Here is a 20,713-nt window from a genome sequence, read left to right as displayed (position 1 = left end):
CAAAAAATTATCTTGCCAGATCCATAGGCAAAGAGAAAATGTCTAGTATTTTCTGTACTCTATTTACATTTTAACCTGTACTGGATACAGTATTTTATGTTTGTCTGATATTTGCTGAGCTTACAGTGTTATGCACATAGTAGCATGAAAACTGGGACATGTTTTGTTGTGATTCTCCATGTTGAAATGTTGACTGATTTGGTTATATGGAGAGAACATTTATATTTTCATCAGTCTGCATCATTGATTTGGGTATATGGAGAGAAAATGTTTTTTTTAGCAGTCTGCATCATTGATTTGGGTATATGTAGATACATAAATTATATTTTCATCAGTCTACTCTACAGCATTGGTCTTGTGTAGTGTTTGGTGAATTTATTGTATATTTGCACATTCTCTGCGTACTTCACTTACAGTACTCTAATCACTGAGAAGTAGAATTGCTAAATGTGTTTTAGGTTAAGCACAGCAGTGTGTGTAACTGGTTCAAACAGAATTGAGTCATATGAAACGTGTGTTTCATATGGTAACAAAATGTAGTTTTTATAAATTAGTGTATGGTTTTGACAAGTGTTTAATTTAGCAAAGGATCTGAGGTGTTCTGATAATTGTGTGTGTGGTTGTGCTAATTGTGTGTTTTGAAACACCGGGCCCCGTTTTCAAAATCATGCTTAAGCAATCGAAAAAAAACTATTGTGTGTTTCATTATAATTATGTTTCAGTCTTCTCATAAAAAAAATATTCGATTTTTGGGTCTTTTCCTGCCTTTGGTCCGCTTTGCATTCACATCTCAAATGAACCGTAGCAGGGTTCACTTGCAAGAGTGAATGAGCTTTCACACCACCCCAAACCAACCGGACTATCCGAGGAAATGAACCAGGGTTCGATTAAAGCTTATTATAGTTTATCACAGTATCATGAGCATGTCTTTGTCAGTGGACACTGGACATGGGTATGGATGGCTCCAGGTGCTGCTGTGTTAAAGTGCACATCTTCAAGTCCACAAATCGGTGAATGAAAGAATGATAGGATCAAATGAAAACTACTTACTAAAAAAATACCAAACACTAACAAACATTCAGCACAGTCAATGGGGATGCTGACATAAAAAAAAAAAAATGTAAAAAAATGTAATTTTTTTTTTTTTTTTTTTTTTTTTTTAGGTCCGGGGCTAGGAGAAAAACATCCGGGGCTAAAGCCCCGGAAGCCCAGGGCTAACGACGCCACTGCTGCTAACTCTTAACTAAGCTAACCTGCTAACGCTAACTACTGTAAGCTATCCCTGGGAATGCTCAGAGGAGTCTCTCTCTCTCAAACCTATTTCATTCAAAAGGAAGATATTGATAGCTCAGCAGCTGTAACAGAATCATTTTATTATTTTTGATTATTTATGTTTCAATAGCATTTAAATTATAATGAATTAAAGAATTGTATAAATAATTGTCCATGTTCTGTCATCTAATAATATATTCCATTACCTTTCCTATATGTATCGAAGTAAAAATTTTGGTATCGTGACAACACTACAACATGAAAAAGCAGCTTGACAACCGATATCCTTTGCGTCTAGTAGGCAAGGGCCAATGTGCGATTTTGGTGGTATGTGCTATTGCACAGATGTTTGTTCCTTAGTATGCACATGCACGCATGCACAGTATAATATATAATATAATTTGTTAATAAATTCTGTGTTACTTGAAAATGTTTCACTGTGCTCCTAAATTTCTTTGTGTGCTCTGCTGATATTGGACTTCACATGCTCCTGGATTTTACCCGTTATGATGTGCAATTTGAGTAACATGTCTTGTGGCTAATAATGTCAAAATAACCTCTGAATAATTAATAACGAGTGCACTGCCTCAAGCAAAACATTTATTGACTGGCTCCTGCAAAGCCAGTTTTCTGCCTGAAATGACTGGGATGTGCATTCACGTCAATTCATGTTACCAGGGGGTCAAAATACAGTAGGTAAATTGCGCTGAAATCTGTACCTTACAAATGATAAACATGGCAGATTTGCATGGGATTATAATCAGCTGGTCATTAACCTCTTAACAGTCCTGCAAATTTGGCATAAAACACCTGTCGATTGCATACTGAAAGTAAATTGGACACTATTCTGGAACCATTTGTAGCAGATGCACAAGGCTGGCCTCTTTTGAAAGGAAACACTCTGAATTTTCTGAGTGCTATTGTCATAGAGTTACAGAGGTTTGAACACACTAAAATAAAAGTGAATAGCTGGTCTTACCTAGAACATGTCCAAAGTTGATAACAATATCACAAAGAAATTGTGTAATGGTATGTTTAGGCGTTTTTCCAAAAAAAAATTGAGAGGAGTCACACTACCATAGTCCCCTCTCCCCCTCCCCCACGAATCTCTTTCACATACACCACCCCCACCCCTTCTCACCCACTTCTCACACAACAACAGATCAACAACAGATTAGCCCCCTGGAGAGACAGGCACACCTTCATTCTCTTGTGTACAGTACGCTTTTACCGCTTCTCTGTCTCAGAAAGTCAACTTAAGTAATATGTCATTCTTTTCAGAATTTCATTGGCTACACAATCTGTCAATTACTTTCAGCGTCAGTGGTGATTTGTCCGGTCATTGAGAGGGGAAACCAGAGGTGGTAACTTCTTTTTTTAAACTGACGCTCGTTGGCTGTTTGGTTTTATAACCCGAGATTGGAAGCACGTAATATAATTATAATTGGTTAGACTAGAAGTCTTTATTTGTCATGCAGTTTTAACACACACACGCGAGATGGGCGACCCACAGGAACACACACACACATGCACTGAGTCGCCGATGAAATGTCTCTCTGCACTTTTCCCATCCCGTTGTCCTTCCCCCCATGGGCAGCCGGGAGCAGATAAGGCGTCAATGTGAGCCGCGCCCCGGGGACCAATCCAAGTGCTCCTGTCCGTCTTCGTCAAGGACGCCACAGCGTTAGCGATCTGTTGTGCATGTTTTTCCATTGGGTTTATCTTATCGGGGGGGAAACCCTTGCGAGTACGGGGAGAACATGCAAACTCCACACAGACAGGCCTGGGAGATACCCCACCTGAGTACCTGGCATCATGGAAACATGGTTCCCAAGCGGGAATCAAACCCTGTCAAGCGGTGTGTCAATCAAACGGTGGCCATATTAGCTTTCAACCGATGTGTTGGTTGAGAGGCAATAACACAGCGTGATGCCGACAGATGGCTGTAAAAGTGTGTTGTGACGTGCGCAGGCTGATGGCCCGGGGGCCGTCGGAACGTTAATTAAGGGGTTCACAGGCTGCTAATCCCAATAGGCTACTCGACGTGGGACAGCAAGCTCATCTAATCTTTAGGCTTTTCAACCTGTCTTTCTTTATTTTATACCAATTCATCATAGAGTAGGTGATTTATGGGCCTATGGGCTAAATCCTCTAAATTGTGTTGGCTATTAATACATTTGTATGAGTAATGCTGCTAAGTATTTTGCTTAATGTGAGCTCACTTATCGATGACAGGGTTGTGTGGGCGCACTTAACACATATCCCTTCTCCAATTGCGCACAACATGACTGCTCTGCTGTTGGCCCGATCTGCCACTATGAATCTTGTAAATGGTAAAATGGCTGCATTTATATATCGCTTTTATCCAAAGCGCTTTACAATTTGTTCCTCAAATTTTACCCATTCACTCACACATTCACACACCGACAGCGGAGGCAACCATGCAAGGTGCCAACCTGCTCATCGGGAGCAATTAGTGGTTAAGTGTCTTGCTCAAGGACACTTCGACACGCTGCCTGGGAGGAGCTGGAATCGAACCGGGAACCTTTGGATTACCAGACGACTGCTCTACCTCCCGAGCCACTGTCGCCCCTAATCTTGTGCCCCCGGTGTTGTCCTGGCAATGGGTAGGGTCTAATAAAATCAGCATAATCTTTTATCAAAATCTGGATTCGGATTTTGACTCTACTGCATGTAGGCCCATCTCTGAGTCCAGTCAAGTTGTGTCTCTGATGTGTAGAAATGTGTTACAGTAGGATACCGGAGCTAATTAAGTGAGTACCTGCTCCCCTCAGTTCATGCATCAAGGAAGTTGCGTCTGTCTTGCTCTGTTCACCTCCGTTCATTGACTTTGCATGCATCTGCACCGTCTGGGTTCCATCCTAGAGGCAAAACTTTCCTGTGACAAAATGGCAACCAATGTAATCAAAAAAGTCAACCAACGAACAAGATTCTTGTACCGGATCCCCTCTCTGGTAAACAAGAATACCTTGAAGACTCTAACAGGAGCACTCATTCAAGGGTACTACGACTATGCTTGCGCCGCATGGTACCAAAGCACCGCAAAGGCCCTGAAAACAAGGCTACAAACATCACAAAACAAACTGGTCAGACTACTGCTTGGCCTTACTCCTAAAACCCACCTTACCCCTGCCCATTTAGACAACCTAGGATGGCTTAGAGTAGACGACAGAGTACAGCAACTTGCAATGGGCCTGGTCTACAAGATACACTACACCACTAAGGTACCCATGTACATGTCGAAATACTTTCCAAAGGTCAGTGAATACCACGACCACAACACCAGAGGGAGTTCCACAAATCATGTCAACCCAGATTCGGCTCAAACAAGGGACTAAACACGTTTCGCAATTATGCCACAATAATGTGGAACGCCCTACCCACAGCTGTAAAATAATGTGAATCCCTACCCTCCTTCAAAACCGCTCTCAAAGAGCACCTAGAAAAGACGAAATACTTTTTCTGGTCTGCATCCTCTTAGCAGTTGTTTGTATTGAGCCGTACTGTATTGTACCCATTCTGCAATCTGTTAATAAAGTTTTCAATCAATCAATGAATCAGTCTCTAAACTTCTCTCAGAATTGCAAGGTGAGAGCATCACATGGGGACTGTGGTCATCACGGTTCTAACTTTCTGAGTTTTAAACATTTGTATTTTACCCTGCGTTGTTCATGGATTGCATGTTGTCTTCATCTTCTCATTGGATTATTGATGGACAAGTTTATGTCTGGATTCCATTTTCTAATGCCAGATTGCATAATTCCGTCCTAATCCCCCACCAAACAGAAGATATTAGCCCCTAAATAGGTCCCCGCAACACAGCATCAAAGGAAATGTGTGTACAGTTTACAGTATACTCCTTCAAAACACTGTCACTTGCTGCAAAAAGAATAATCCAATTATCTGATCGCCATTCCAAATACTGGTCGTGGTAGTGTGTCCCACGTTTACCACCAAAGCAAGGCACAAGGCGTTAGGCGGCGGTATCGCACCGTTGCGGTCTCAGACAGAGTGCAACACAGTCCATAGCAGGATGAATTATTAAAGGAAATAGCGAATAAAAGAAATAACGATCCAATAACGAGTTTACTCGTTGTTGGCAGAATTCGATTGGCGGGCTATAACTAGTTAAACTCGTTTTTGGTGCAGGAACGGCACAAAGGTTGCAGTCTTTACGTTGGGAATTGTTGTTATATAGTCGTACTGGCATCGCGTCCCGCTCTTACGCCATACCGAGATATACCTCATCTCATGTACCTAGTGTACTCCATCAACGAATAAAAAAACAAATACACCCAGCACCTGCCAGGCCCCGCCCTAGTGACGTACTATATAGTACTAGGCGTGGTCACCACTCACTCTTCCTCTATTTTCGTTTCCATCATAGCGGATGCGTGCACCCTATGCAACTAGTTGACATGAAAAGTTTAGAGAAATTGCGTAATATTGAGTGCTTATCGGAGATTTGCTTTCCCCTGGAATCTTCGGGGCATGTTCCAACGACACGTCGGGTCTATTCTGATGTTTCCTCGTCTTGTGGCAGCAGATCGAGGGACAGCGTGCGAGGTAGGCCCTGTGTCATCAGGCATTGATGCTAGTGTTAGTAATGCTGGTTGTTTTGTTACACAACCGAGTTGTGTGTCGGCGCCAGGGGCGGGATGTTTTGGTGAACGTTCCCCTGAAGTGGACGGTTTCCAAGCGATCCTGGAGTGCGCTGCTAACACTAATGCTAACGCTAATGCTGAAATGCTGGGTCACTGTTCTAATGTTCCCCGCCGTGGGATGTTGCCGCTTTTCCCTCCTCTTAACCGGTTCATTGATGAAGGTCAGTCGGTAGCTAATGTGGGGGGTTTTGCTGAGTCCTATTTACCCTTTTTACGGGTAAATGGGTTGACAACAGGGTGCAGGGCGGGTGTGCCGTGGCTAAGTAGCCAGGTAGCATTGATCCTGTGCCCCGGCGGGGTTGGACGGTGTCCCACCCGGAAGCCGATGCTTGAGAGCGAGTCGGCCCGGTGGGTGGCAGTATGGACTGATGAGAGCTATACTGCTGCAGGATGGAATTTAGCGGCGGCCAGTGTTGTGGCTCAGCTGACTGTTTTTCTGTCCACATTAGCGTCGGGTAGTGGGGCTACAGGACCAGCCGACGCTGAAAACATTTTGCATGTTTTTGGTGTTATAGAGATCTTGACTCAGTCGCAAGCTATAACTGCGGGGAGGATTAGAATGCTCGCACACTAGCAGCCACCTTAACATGAGCAGGCACACACTCATGCCGCACACGCCCACACTTATGGCCAAAAAGGAAAGGTCACTTTAAAAATAGCACAGCAACAGTAACAGTGTATTGCACTACCAAAGGATCTAGCATGTCCTACATGCTATGTAAATAACTATGTACAGATACCGAGATGTCCCACCATGTTACCTACTTGTTACCTGTTTATTGCACAATGTTGTTTTTTATTGGATTCTATTATATGTTGTACCACTGTATTGCACATCGTTGCGGGCAAGAACACCCGCATTTCATTGTATACTTGTATGCTGTGACAAATAAAACTCTTGACTTGACTTTACTTGACTTGACAAGAGAGAACAAGGGGCAACAGGTACACTGGAATAGACAGCAATATGGTGAGAGCACTCACAAAGACAGACAGTTTGAGCAGACATAATACAAGGGGCAATGACGAGAGGAAGTCCATGGAAAGGTGGGGGCTGTGAGGCAGGACCTGGTGGAACGTAACAAGCAGTTGTCTTATTTTTTTGGGAACTCTCCAAATGTGTTCTGCCGCTTGGCGGAGCGGGCTGCAAATTGTTTAGCTATGGCATACAGGTCAAGGTTATCGGCCTGTTGCTGTTGGACATGGAGGACAAGAAGGTGGTTGAGTCTTGCCTGGGTCATTGTGTTTCTCAGATACGTTTTCAGTCGCCGTAACCCTGAAAATGACCTTTCTGCTAAGGCAGAGGAGCTTGGCAGGACCAGAATGATCTTCAGGAGGGTCCGAACCTCGCTGAAGAGGCGGGCAGCCTCACCTAACTTTTTGATTGCAGTGATTGCCAATTTCAACACCAGGTCATTGGATGATGTCGGCTCCACTGACACTAGGTCAGGGAGCATGCTCAGCTGCACTTTTAGCTTGTTGACATCAACGTCAGAGGAGTAGTGCTCCACCACAGTATCGAGGTCTTTGGAAGAGCCCTTTTCCGCCCTGATACTGTCAACAAGTAGCCTCTCCACACAGGAAACCACAGAGGTGTCCAGCGTGTGGAACCGCTCCTCCAGGGTTTTTGTCATTTTGGAAAGCAGAGGTTCCCAGTGCTTTTCTCTGTACATTTGTTTTACTGTGAGGACGGTTGGATCCTCTGCTTCCTCATCATCCTCCCTGATTAGCCTTCTTGGTGGCCTTTTGGTTCTTGGTAGGCTAGGGATATCGACATCTAGACCTCCTGCCTGTTCTACACACTCCTGCCACAGATCTGCAAAGCATGAATCTGACTGCATGCGCAGCATGTTTTCTTTGAGGCAGTCTGTGGTTTCCTTGGCTTTGGATATTGTGATAGTTTTGCCCTGCAAAACCTTGCTGACCATCTCGGCCTTTGAGAACACTTTCTCACAAATCAGCAAGCCAAATAAAAACTCAAATGATTTGAGTTGTTTTGCGAGACCGGATGCCTTGCTTCCAGCCTTCCCCCTATCAGTTTCGGAGATCTTAACCAATGCTTCATGCAGAGGTTCCAAATTTTCAAGGACACTTCTGATGGACGAAGTACGCATTGTCCATCTTGTCGGGCACAGTGGCCGCAGTGCAGCCTGATCTCTGTGTTGGAGCTTCTGGAAACCTGCCAACCGCTTTGGTGAGTCCCGGACAAAGTTGACCAAATCCTGGACCAAGTCGATAGTGTTCCGCACTAATTGGACATCTCGTGTTGCATCCTGCAGGACGAGATTAAGAATGTGAGACGAACAGTGCACAAAGAAGGCATTTGGCTGCTCCTCTTTTATCCTTGCCTGAACACCGGAGAACCGGCCTGACATAGCACTGGCTCCATCATAGCACTGGCCTCTGCAGTTCTCCAGGGGTATGTTGAGGCGAAGCAGGACGTCCTTGATGATTTTTGTCAACGTGGCAGCATCGGTCTGATCTGTGTTGTACAGACCAAGGAAATCTTCGTAGACTTCAAAATGCTCACTCACATGACGAAGAATGAGTGTGACTTGCTCCTTGTTACTAATGTCAGAGGTTTCGTCAACAATCAAAGAGAAGAATTTGTTGGAATTCACTTCTTCTGCAATCGCACACAGGCAGGGATGACCTAACATTTCTAGCATTTCATTTTGGACCTCATGTCCAAGCCATTTTTCCTTGCGGATAAGCCACTCGGCAAGCTCTTCCGAGTCAGTCGCACGTACTTTCAGAAGCTGGACTAGATTGCTCTGATCATCGGTGCAACCCCTGATTGCAATGCCCTGTCTCACAAGAAAACGGAACGACTCCAAGATCTTCAGCAGTGCAGTTCTGGCTTTTTCACATTCTTTGTTTGCTTTTGTTTGGATTTTGTGAAGCACAGATGAGGAGGACAAGTAACTGCTGAATTTCATCTCTGCCTCCCTATGAGCATATGATTTCTCATGGGTTTTGAATTTGATAGTGGCCTTACTCCAGTTACCAACACCTTGGGAAGTGAAGGCTTCTTCTCTGCATTTTGAGAATGAAAACTATTTCAGCTTTTCAGCCATTCTGCAGCTATGGCAAAAGGCTTTGTTCACTTCTGAGTCCCACTCAAGCCATGGATGGTCTTTGAACCAAGAGTATTTGAAGGACCTCTGAGTTGATCCAAAGGCTGACTTAGGGAACTGAATGTTGGGCTGATTCGGTTTCCTACGCAAATCGACATCTGACCTTTCCTAAAGGTGGAAACAAATTAAAAACAAAACTCACTTGAGGTGCCTCAATGGTAGATGTTTGGGTTGCAACGCAATACAAGAGACTACAGTTTGGTTCAAAGGTTCATGGTTCAATGACCATCCATGGCTTGAGTGGGACTCAGAAATGAACAAAGCCTTTTGCCAAGTTGTTTTCATTCTCAAAATGCAGAGAAGAAGCCTTGCTCTATTGTTATTTCTTTTACATCGTACTACAAGAAGCCTTACACAGGATTTTGGGTTAGAATCCAACCCTTTCCTATTTCTTTTAAACATCTCTGGTGATTAGAAAAGACATGACTTCTGATTTGTTTTAGTTTTTTACTATCCATTAAGATAGAATAATGGAATGTGTGATTCTCTTTTCAAGAATAACTAGAAAAAGAATATCATAAAAATGTTTTCTGCTTTTCTGACAGTGAGGTTCGAACTGGAAGCGCCTGCACACTAAAACACTTGTTAAAAGAACATATGATCCAAGTATTTGTTGCTTAATTTGTTATCCCTAGTCGGAAAATGCTATAGGAATCCTATAAGAATCTGTATACGTTTTAGGAACCAAACCCATAAGAATCCTATAGGATTCTTATAGAAGTGTCTCAAAATCCTATGGGATCCTAAAGGATTCCTATAGGGTTCCAAAAACATATAGAGATTCCTATAGCATTTTTTTGACTAGGGATGTTATCCTACACTGCTGTCTGATATTTCCATTACCTGTGACTCTTGGGTCTCTTTCTCTCCTTCTCTGCCTCCTCCCTGAGTCTGCACAGTCACCATATCATTCTACATTAAGGAGAGCAATACACTTATGAATACACTGAACCGGTTTGAATACACAATCTTTATGCTAATCTGTAAAGAAAGGGAGAGAGGGGGGGATATATAATCCAAGTATTTGTGTCTTAATTTGTTATGTTATCCTACACTTTAAGCTGTCTGATATTTCCATTACCTGTAACTCTTGGGTCTCTTTCTCTCCTTCCTGAGTCTGTACAGTCACCATATCATTCTACATTAAGGAGAGCAATACACTTATGAATACACTGAACATCATTATGAAACATTTCTATTGCACCCTTACTTACAATTCATTATGAATTGAAAATGGGGGACCCTGATGTAAACAAGACGAAAGTCTTTCTCTGGTCTGCATCCCCTTAACAATTGTGTGTATTGAGCCGTACTGTACTGTACCCATTCTGCAATCTGTTATTGATTGATTAAAAATGTTATTAACATATTGCAGAATGGGTACAATATAGTACGGCTCAATACACACAATTGTTAAGGGAATGCAGACCAGAGAAAGACTTTTGTCTTGTTTACATCAGGGTCCCCCACTTACAATTCATAATGAATTGTAAGTAAGGGTGCAATTAACACTGTGCAATCCATTATTTGTGGAGCCCGCCCTTTAAGTCTTTGAGCTATTAGGCTACTAGGGTTCTTACTTTGCGTTTTGGTGTACTGAAAAATGCTCTGATGTCTGTATTTTTTCTTTTTTCTGCCATGGTACCTGGTTGGCTGGACACACACACACACACACACATTTTCATTTCAGGTATTGTACCTTAAGATAATTGAAAATCTTGATTTACCGTAAATCCTCAAATATAGGTCTTCTATTTACCTCAGCTGCAAAGAGCACCAGGCCTTTATTAGAGAGACTTGTTATATAAGGGGCAGGCCTTCATTTCTAAAACTGACACTCATGGACATAATCCCTTCATTTTCAGACTTTTATTGCATTATTATTATTATTATTATTATTATTATTATTATTATTATTATTATTATTATTATTATTATTATTATTATTATTATTATTATTATTATTATTATTATTATATTTTAATGCGTACATTGTCTGTCTACATTTATTTAGACTAGCATTGGTATTTAAATATTGAGTGCAGTTGAGTAATTGTGGGATTAACATAATTCACACACTGAACAGAGAACAGAGATGGAGGAGAACAGAGAACAGAGATGGAGGAGAACAGAGAACAGGGATGTAGGAGAACAGAGGAGGACAGAGATGGAGGAGAACAGAGAACAGAGATGGAGGAGAACAGAGATGGAGGAGAACAGAGATGGAGAACAGAGATGGAGGAGAATAGAGATGGAGAACAGAGATGAAGGAGGGAAAACACAAGAGGTGAAGGAGGATGAGGGCATATGAGAGGAGAGAGAAGAGAGAGCAGAGGGGAGATAAGAGAGGAGAGAGAGAGCAGAGGAGAGAGAGAGGAGAGATGAGAGAGAGCAGAGGAGAGATAGAGAGATAAGAGAGAGGGAGGGAGAGAGAGGAGAGAGAGAGCAGAGAGAGAGAGAGGAGATATGAGACAGAGAGAGCAGAGGAGAGATAGGAGAGAGAGAGGAGAGAGAGAGGAGAGAAGAGAGGAGAGAGCAGAGATAAGAGAGGAGAGAGAGGGGAGAGGAGAGAGAGAGCAGAGGAGAGAGATAAGAGAGGAGAGAAAGGGGAGAGGAGAGATAGAGAGATAGGAGAGAGAGAGGAGAGAAGAGAGAGCAGAGATAAGAGAGGAGAGAGAGGGGAGAGGAGAGAGAGAGCAGAGGAGAGATAAGAGAGGAGGGAGAGGAGAGAGAGGAGAGAGGAGTCAAACAAAGTCAACAGCATCCAGCTGACACCATTATTCTAGATAATATGACAACGTTAGCTAGCGGCTAACGCCAACGTTATATTATTATTATTTATTAGTTACGGACTTACGGTATGACCAGGGCCCCGTTCCCCGTACCTGGATAACTGAGTTAGCCGGATAACTTTCGGTGAAGTCTGACTTAAGCCGGACTTTCCGGTTCCCCGAACCTGGATTGTCCAAATCACTATGACAACAGATCCAAAAGTTTGAGCCTGGTCGAAAGCAGGGTTTAAGTTCAAGTTAGCCGGATGAACCATCGCCACGCCCCCGCAAAGAAGTGACCTGAAATTATTCCCACAGTCTAGGATCTGCGTTATACCATTCTGAATTACGTTTTTGTGCTCCATTCTTCCAGAGGGGTCTTTTGAAATGTAAAATAGACCCAAAATGCTGATACTAAATTCACTTTGTCCTAAATAATGCACGTTATATACCGTGGCGCTCGCTCGGTGCGATGTACACATTATGTGGTTATTTTAATTGTAACTGGGATTAAGATGTCTGATGAGATGCGCTGTTTGACGGATTTGAGAAATTGAATGAGCCGTTGACGTCACATTAATGAATGAGCATAAAGAGATAAAACTTCATTCAAAATAAAGGATATTCTAAACACGGGTCTCTCGTTCATTAATGTATAAATAATGAATTTATCCCATCTGGCACAGTGGCGCAGCGGTAGTGCTCAATCCTGGCAACCCGCGACCGGTGTTCGAAACCCCGTGTTTCCAATATAATTTTTTGGAATATAATATTAATGATTATATGCCAAAGTAGCGTAGTTTTAAGTTAAAATATTATAAATCTACATGCATTGAGGATGTCATTATTTATATAGCTCTCAACGTGCACCAAATTGAATTATTCCTACATCGCAAAAAGAAGGGAAAGACTAGGTTTCGAACCCCGGTCGTCTGCGTGAAAGTCAAAAGAAGAACCCGTTACACCACAGTGGAGATAAGTAAAAGATCGACCTTACATCAATCAATGGGTAAGAGAGCCGTATCCTTATTCTGTATAACAGTTTAACTAATTATTTTCGCTAGCAAGATCTCATTTGATTATTCAATCCAGCAGGCAAGTTTAAAGAAATATAATCTGATTGATTGAGGTAATGAGGGACTTAAAATTTGCCTATAGATAACGCATTTAACTTGTCGGCGAAGCGATTGAGCCGTACTGCAATATGTTAATAAAGTTTTAAATCAATTAATCAATCAATGCCGCTAGAGAATCAGGATCTCTGCTATCGATACGTGCTGGCTTTTCAACTGGAGCGGCCGCGCGCACTTATCCTGGGTCTCAAGTCTGGGTTGAGTTAACGAGACTGAATCCACCTTCGAGGAACAGGAAAGTCCCGGCTTCAAACATCGGGTTAACTGAATCTGGATAATGACATCTTGATCGACTTAGTTGAACCAGGTACGGGGAACAGGGCCCAGATGGCATTTCGGACCGTGAAACACTTTTATTGTATTGCGTGGTAGATGTTCTACCACTCGACAGTAAAGACATGTCTAACATAATAGTTTGTTTGAACAACTGAACTTACTTAGTGGAAAATCCTGCTGTTGTTGACTGTAACTTGTTGTGCCTAAACTAGTGTTCACGAATCACGCTGCCTGCCTGTGTACCTGGAGGCTGCAGGCAGAGGCGCGCTGTGCAGACTGGAGTGTGAGCCGGCCGGGCTCCACTCTGTTTGAGGCACTGGATCAAACCATATCGGGCAGGGGGGTGTCGCAATCTTTGGAAACTTAAAAACTTGCTATTAACACTTTGAGCGCCACGCCTGGTTTTCCGTTTTACCGCTTGAATGCCACCATCGGCGCCAATGTTAACGTTAATATCGCCTAATCTATGTTTTAAATTATGGCTATGTGTCTAATCTGCCCATCGCATTATCAAAGACTATTTTCCAGTCAGTGCTGTGAAGGCAGATTGTTTTTTTATCGCATCGTTTCCGTTTCAGAGCAGTTAGAAAAGCCCCCGTTTTGATATAAAAAACAGCTCATTCTGGAGCATTCTATGAAAATCGTCTTTTAGTGGAATATTCCACAACGTTGATATTCGTCTGCCTTTTTATGAATCGTTTTCAAATAAACGCTAGATGATCAATATTATACGTGCACGCAAGCACATTACGGCCGCGCACTGATAATCGCTCCGTTGATTTCCTCACAGACTTTTACAGTGAAACCGAAAGAAGACATTTCACAAAACAGCTTATAACTTCATCAAACTTACTCTGATTATCCTACCACTGATAACATAGAGTCCTTACCTGACATCAGATGGTATCCAACTGGTATATTCCAATTCCTGATCACCATTAGAAGAAATCGATACGTGTATGGATCCAACGCGATACAGTAGAACTCCATGATCCGCGGGGCTCTGAGGCTCCAGAATGAACTCTGGTAACCCCGGCTGGATCAGTGAACTGGAAAATGTGGAGTACCGGATTTTTTTCCCCATTCATTTTCATTGAGTCCATTCCAAAATCACTTATGTCATCTGGGAGACGACAGGGGGCGCTTTTTTCCACAGTGATCGCCGGCGCCCCTCGGCTATACTCAGGTGATGCAATCATTTTTCAGATCGCAAAAAAAAAATAAAAATCCGAGAAATCTCGTGAGTGGCATTCTACGTCACTATTAAAAACCCGAGAAATCTCGTGAGTGGCACTCAATGTGTTAAGTGTCATTGCGTATTATTAATTTGATTGAAATTACGTAGTTATGGTTAGATTTATATATTGGGGGGGGGGGGGGGTATATCATATTTTTCATATGATCAAAAAGTGGTGGAGCAAGATCATACCCTTGCTCCCCCAAGTTCAATAGTGGGAGAGCAGCTGCTCCGCGTGCTCTTAAGGCCAGGCGCCTATGGTTGACACCATCCGGAATGCGCATGCTCCCTCCACTGTCGCGCTTTACGCGGGTAAGTGGCGTATGTTCCAAGAGTAATTAGTGATAGGGATTTAAAGGCCTGCTGGCTTAGCGTCAGCGAAGCGTCGAGAAACGAAGAGGGACAAAGAGGAGTTTTCCTGGAGTTATCCACAGAGGAATCCAGGGATCCACCCAGTGCTAAGTACATCATAATCCTATCTTACACTCCACTCTGAAAAATCTCCCTTTCCCTCCCACTCTGCTATTTCTCTACTTCCTCCCTGCCACTCTTGACACCACAATGTGTCTCATATCCACAATCTGCTCCCCCAGAACAGACTCAACCCACCCACGGCAGTTTGCTAGCAACCCGGCTAATCTATCCTACCCTCTTACAGCCACTAATACACCTGTCACAGTACAGGGAGGCCTATGGAATTGTCAATCAGCAGTCAAGAAAGCTGACTTCATTACTGCCTACGCCCATAGTCAAAATCTGCAGCTCCTGGCTCTAACTGAGACCTGGATAACCCCCAATAACTCATCAACACCTGCAGCATTATCTACAAACTATAACTTCACTCACACACCTCGACCTTCCAGGCGGGGTGGAGGCACTGGCCTCATGACATCTCCTTCATGGACTACAAACTTAACACCCCTCCCAGCACTGTCACTCTCCTCTTTTGAATATCATGCAGTATCTGTCTCTAATCCTTTCAATCTCACCATTGTTACACTCTACCGCCCTCCAGGTCCGCTCGATCACTTCACAGATGAGCTGGACATGCTTCTAAGCTCCTTACCGGAAGATGGTACCCCTCTCCTTCTATTGGGCGACTTCAACCTCCCTGACTCATCTCAGTCAGTCATAGTAGTCTCCCTCCTACAATCATTTGACCTGACTCCCACTGCCATGCCTCCCACCCACAAAGCAGGCAACTCCTTGGATCTCATATTTTCCCGTAACTCCAGCATCATTAACACCACGGTAACTCCCCTACATGTATCTGACCATTCCTTCATATCCTTCTCACTAACTCTCATGCTTAACCGAAAGGTCTTCACCCCAACTCAAACCGTCTCACTCAGACGCAACCTGCCCTCCCTATCCCCCTCCACCCTCTCCTCTGACATACTATCCACTCTACCTTTGAGTGACACCTTCTCTGCTCTCTCCACAGAGATGGCAACCTCCACCCTCCTCTCAGCCCTTGCAACCTCCTTCGACAAGCTCTGTCCCCTCGTTGAGAAACCTGCCCGCCGTTCCCCACCCAGTCCATGGCTGACAGATCCAGTGAGAGAACAAAGACAGGTCCTGAGAGCAGCTGAAAGGAAGTATAGAAAGTCACGCCTCACTGCTGACATCGACACATATCACAACCTCTTGTTAACATTCTCCAAAACCATTACTAATGCCAAAGCTTCTTTCTTTCACCATAGGATCGAGGCCTCTGCCAAGAATCTTCGCAAACTGCATGCTACCATGTCCTCCCTCCTCACTCCCCCCCCACCCCCCCCTCCCTCATCTTTCTCTGCCGAAGACTTTGCGATCTTCTTTGAGGAAAAAGTGGAGAACATCCGCAGCTCCTTCTCCCAACCCCCACCCATTCCAAATGCTGAATCGAGAACCTCATCCTTCACTCTGTCATCTTTCTCTCCCATTACAGAAGCCGAGACCCTGACACTGGTAACGTCGAACCGCCCGACTACATGCCAGCTGGACCGGCTACCTTCCCCACTCCTCCAGACCATAGCACCAGACATCCTCCCATTCCTAACTGCAACCATCAACTCCTCACTCAACTCGGGGGTGGTCCCCACCTCCCTAAAACAAGCCAGAGTCACGCCCCTCATAAAAAAACCATCCCTGAACCCTACCGTCATAGGCAACTACCGTCCTGTCTCTCTTCTCTCCTTCCTTTCTAAAACACTTGAACGTGCTGTATCCAACCAACTTACTGCTTATCTCTTACAGAATGACCTCCTAGACCCTAATCAGTCAGGCTTCAGGACTGGTCACTCCACAGAGACAGCCCTCATTGCGGTCACAGAGGCACTTCACTTAGCAAAAGCGAAAGGCCTCTCCTCTGTCCTGATTCTCCTAGATCTATCTGCAGCCTTCGACACAGTCAACCACCAGATCCTCCTCGCGGCCCTCGCAGGAATGGGAGTGGCTGGCTCTGCGCTGACATGGTTGTCATCATACCTCAATGACCGCTCCTACCAAGTGTCATGGAGAGGGACCCTGTCGGCCACCCGCCCCCTGCGGACGGGTGTCCCCCAGGGCTCGGTTTTAGGACCCCTTCTCTTCTCCCTCTACACTAAATCACTGGGTAACATTATCACGTCTCATGGCTTCTCCTACCACTGTTATGCCGACGATACTCAACTCTTCCTCTCCTTCCCTCCCTCAGATATCCACGTCTCTGAGCGGATCTCGGCCTGTCTGTCCGACATCTCCGCCTGGATGACGACCAACCACCTCAAACTGAACCTAAGCAAAACAGAATTGCTCCACCTGCCGGCCAAATCCTCCCCCCTGACCGACCTTTCCATCACAGTCGAGAATGCAGCTGTGACCGCGTCCCCGACCGCCAAGAACCTTGGTGTTGTCCTCGACGACCAGTTGAACTTCTCTGCTCACATCGCAGCGACAACCAGAACCTGCCGATTCCTCCTGAGCAACGTCAGAAGGATACGCCCCTTCCTGACAAAAGAAGCCACCCAACTCCTCGTCCAATCAACAGTCATCTCCCGCCTCGACTACTGCAACGCACTGCTCGCTGGCCTCCCGGCCACTGCCACTAAGCCTCTTCAACTCATTCAGAACGCAGCGGCCCGCCTGATCTCAAACCTACCGAAGTCGGCCCATGTCACCCCACTTCTTAGGGACCTGCACTGGCTCCCCATTGCTGCACGAATCCGCTTCAAGGCCCTCGACCTAGCATACCGTGCGGCAAAGGGAACTGCTCCCGCCTACCTCCGGTCAATGGTCTCTAACTACACACCCTCAAGACCCCTACGCTCTGCATCTTCTGGCCGCCTCAGACCTACTCCTATCCAAGCTCCGGGAGGGTCATCAAAGAGAAGTCGCCTATTCTCAGTCCTTGCCCCACAATGGTGGAATGAACTACCCACCCCAGTTAGGACAGCCGAAACACGTCCAATCTTTCGCCGTCGACTAAAGACGCACTTCTTCAACCATTATCTGAATTAAAAAAAAAAAAAAAAAATCTAACCCTAACTAACCATACTGTCATGCACTTGTCCTAATAAACTAACCTACACTGTAGCACTCAACACTTTGATGAACATTGTTACTCAGCTGATAGAGTTGTGCTCTTCCTGATGGCTTGTCGTACAGAACTTGTAAGTCGCTTTGGATAAAAGCGTCAGCTAAATGACTAAATGTAAATGTAAATGTAAATGGTGTAAGGCGGGGGGCAGGGACCCGGTGTCCTGCCCCCTGGATGCTGTCCTTATTTACCTTCAGTCTCTCCTTGATAGACTGTCGGCCTCGACGGTGAGGGTATATGCAGCAGCTATATCCTCTTATCATGAGGGATTTGAGGGTGTTGTTTTGTTCAGCCACCCTCTTGTGAGGCATTTCCTGCTTGGCGCTCGACGCGTTAAGCCGGTAAAACACTCTTTGGCTCCGAGCTGGGATCTTCAATTGGTCCTCGGTCGGTTGTCCTTGGCCCTGTTTGAGCCTCTTGAGCAAGCGCCGTTGGAACAGCTGTCGTTCAAGACCGCGTTCTTGCTGGCCGTCACCTCCGCTAAACGCGTGGGTGAGCTTTGTGCTCTCTCGGTACGGCCAGAGTGCCTGTCTTTTCGTTCCGATTGCGGTGCCACTCGGCGGCCTAATCCTGCCTTCGTGCCTAAAAATATCCGGAGTTCTTTCCGCTCCAGGGATATTGTGGTTCAGGCGTTTCATCCGCCTCCTCACGCTAGTGAGTTGGAGGCGGGCCTTCACCTGTCATGTCCGGTCCGGGCTTTGGGGGTTTACCTCAGCCGTACTCAGGGCCTCAGGGCTACCGATCAGCTCTTTGTCTGTTACGGTGGCTCTCGTGCTGGTAAGGCACTGTCGAAACAGCGCCTGTCCCATTGGTTGTGCGAGGGCATTGCCCTTTGCTACACGTTGGCCGGGCTGGCTCCCCCTGTGGGCGTCAGGGCGCACTCCACTCGTGGGGTGGCGGCCTCTGCCGCTCTACTGGGTGGGGCCTCGGTGGAGGACATCTGTGCTGCGGCTTCATGGTCCTCACCGGGTCCCTTCGTAAGGTTTTACCTCATGGACATGACCGGGGGTTCTGTCTCCCAGGCGGTTCTGAGGTCTGTGGCCTCTCCTGCTTCCCATCCTTTGGTGGGGTAGCAGGAGTGTGTGGGTGTGGGTCACAATGTGTTGTGTCACACGTGGTTCCGCCTGTGCTGTGCGTTCAAGAGATTCTAGTTCCCTCTTGTTCGCACTCGGGTGGAGTTGACTGCCGCCCCCTCTTCATTAGGAAGAGTGGGGTGACGGGACTCCCCTCCCCCCTGATGTGGGCTTACGGGTCCTCAGGGGGTGCATTTGTCGGGCCTCGCGTCCGCTCTACCCCATATCTCGGTATGGCGTAAGAGCGGGACGTGATGCCAGTACGAGTATATAACGATAGGTTATGTATATAACCTAGTTATATGAGTACTGGCTAAGCGTCCCGCTCTTAGCGTGCCCTGAGTTCCCTTGGGGAAACTTTTCTTTGGAAACGATTTTCCGAGGAAGAGTGAGTGGTGACCACGCCTAGTACTATATAGTACGTCACTAGGGCGGGGCCTGGCAGGTGCTGGGTGTATTTGTTTTTTTATTCGTTGATGGAGTACACTAGGTACATGAGATGAGGTATATCTCGGTAAGGCGTAAGAGCGGGACGCTTAGCCAGTACCCATATAACTAGGTTATATACATAACCTATCGTTTTCTTGCATGGTTTTTGTTTGGTTATGTTTTGTATTCCGGGCTGTTTCTAAGAGATGCGACAAAAAAAAAGCTATGTGCAAAAAATATAGTTTTAATGTCGATAGAAAAGCAAGTTACAAACATCCCTTGGCAGGTACTATGCAAAAAAAATACATGAACACACCTGGTTTTAAATCATGGCTTGGTTGATCAACTAATCAAGATCACCTGCATCCATTAACTCCTGACAAACAAGACATGTCCAGTTACTGTTTTAAGGTTTGAAATTAATGTAGCGCTGGATTATTGTGACATATGAATAATGACATAATAGACAAACCAGACATAGCCTACAAACTTTCTCAAACTATTTACAATAACATTTACAATATAAACATGAGTGTATGAAGGAGGCCCATGAAGGAGTCTCTTCTTCTCACATTGTAACTGTGTTTTCACGTTTATGTGAAAGATCTGGACCAGAATCAGTACATTTAGGCACCAAATGAGGACATTATTTTATTTATTTATATATAAATAATTGATTTAATTATTTATTTGACAAGCTATTGTAGTGTCAAGGTTAAGGTCAAGTTAGGTTAGGTTAGGTCAGTGGTTCCCAAACCTTTTCGATCAGGTCCCACATGGGTAGTTGGAAATATTTTCGAGCCCCACCTAACCTGGTCCCCACCTAGATGTAGGCTAGAATACATTTTAGGTTACAAACATGCCATTTCCTCTACTACTAAAGATAACAAGACACAAAGACACAATTATCGTTTTTTTTTTTTAATCCACTTTTTCTCCTCTTTTTCAATTTTTTTCCTCCCATCCCAATTCCACTGGGTACACGAGGAGGCAGCCTGTCACATCTTTTCACCTGCCAGCGCGGACTCTCATTGGCGAGGTGTAACGTGTGGGAGGCTCACACTACCCCCGCCATTTCCTGCCTCTGCTGTGCAGGCGTCCCCAACCGACCTGTAGGAGTCGCTGTCCACAACGTCCAGAT

The 20,713-nt window shown here is 45.0% G+C and overlaps 1 protein-coding gene across 1 annotated transcript in view; it reads left to right on the top strand.

Moving 5' to 3' along the window:
• LOC311236000 (MAGUK p55 subfamily member 3-like) overlaps nt 1-20,713 on the top strand; it is a gene marked incomplete at both ends in the record, with an annotated part of 131,125 nt that overhangs the window by 3,928 nt on the left and 106,484 nt on the right. The window lies entirely within an intron of this gene.

Source organism: Notolepis coatsorum (assembly GCF_963971535.1).
Source record: "Notolepis coatsorum genome assembly, chromosome: 10".
Taxonomy (NCBI): domain Eukaryota; kingdom Metazoa; phylum Chordata; class Actinopteri; order Aulopiformes; family Paralepididae; genus Notolepis; species Notolepis coatsorum.
This window is presented reverse-complemented; position numbering and strand designations above follow the sequence as displayed.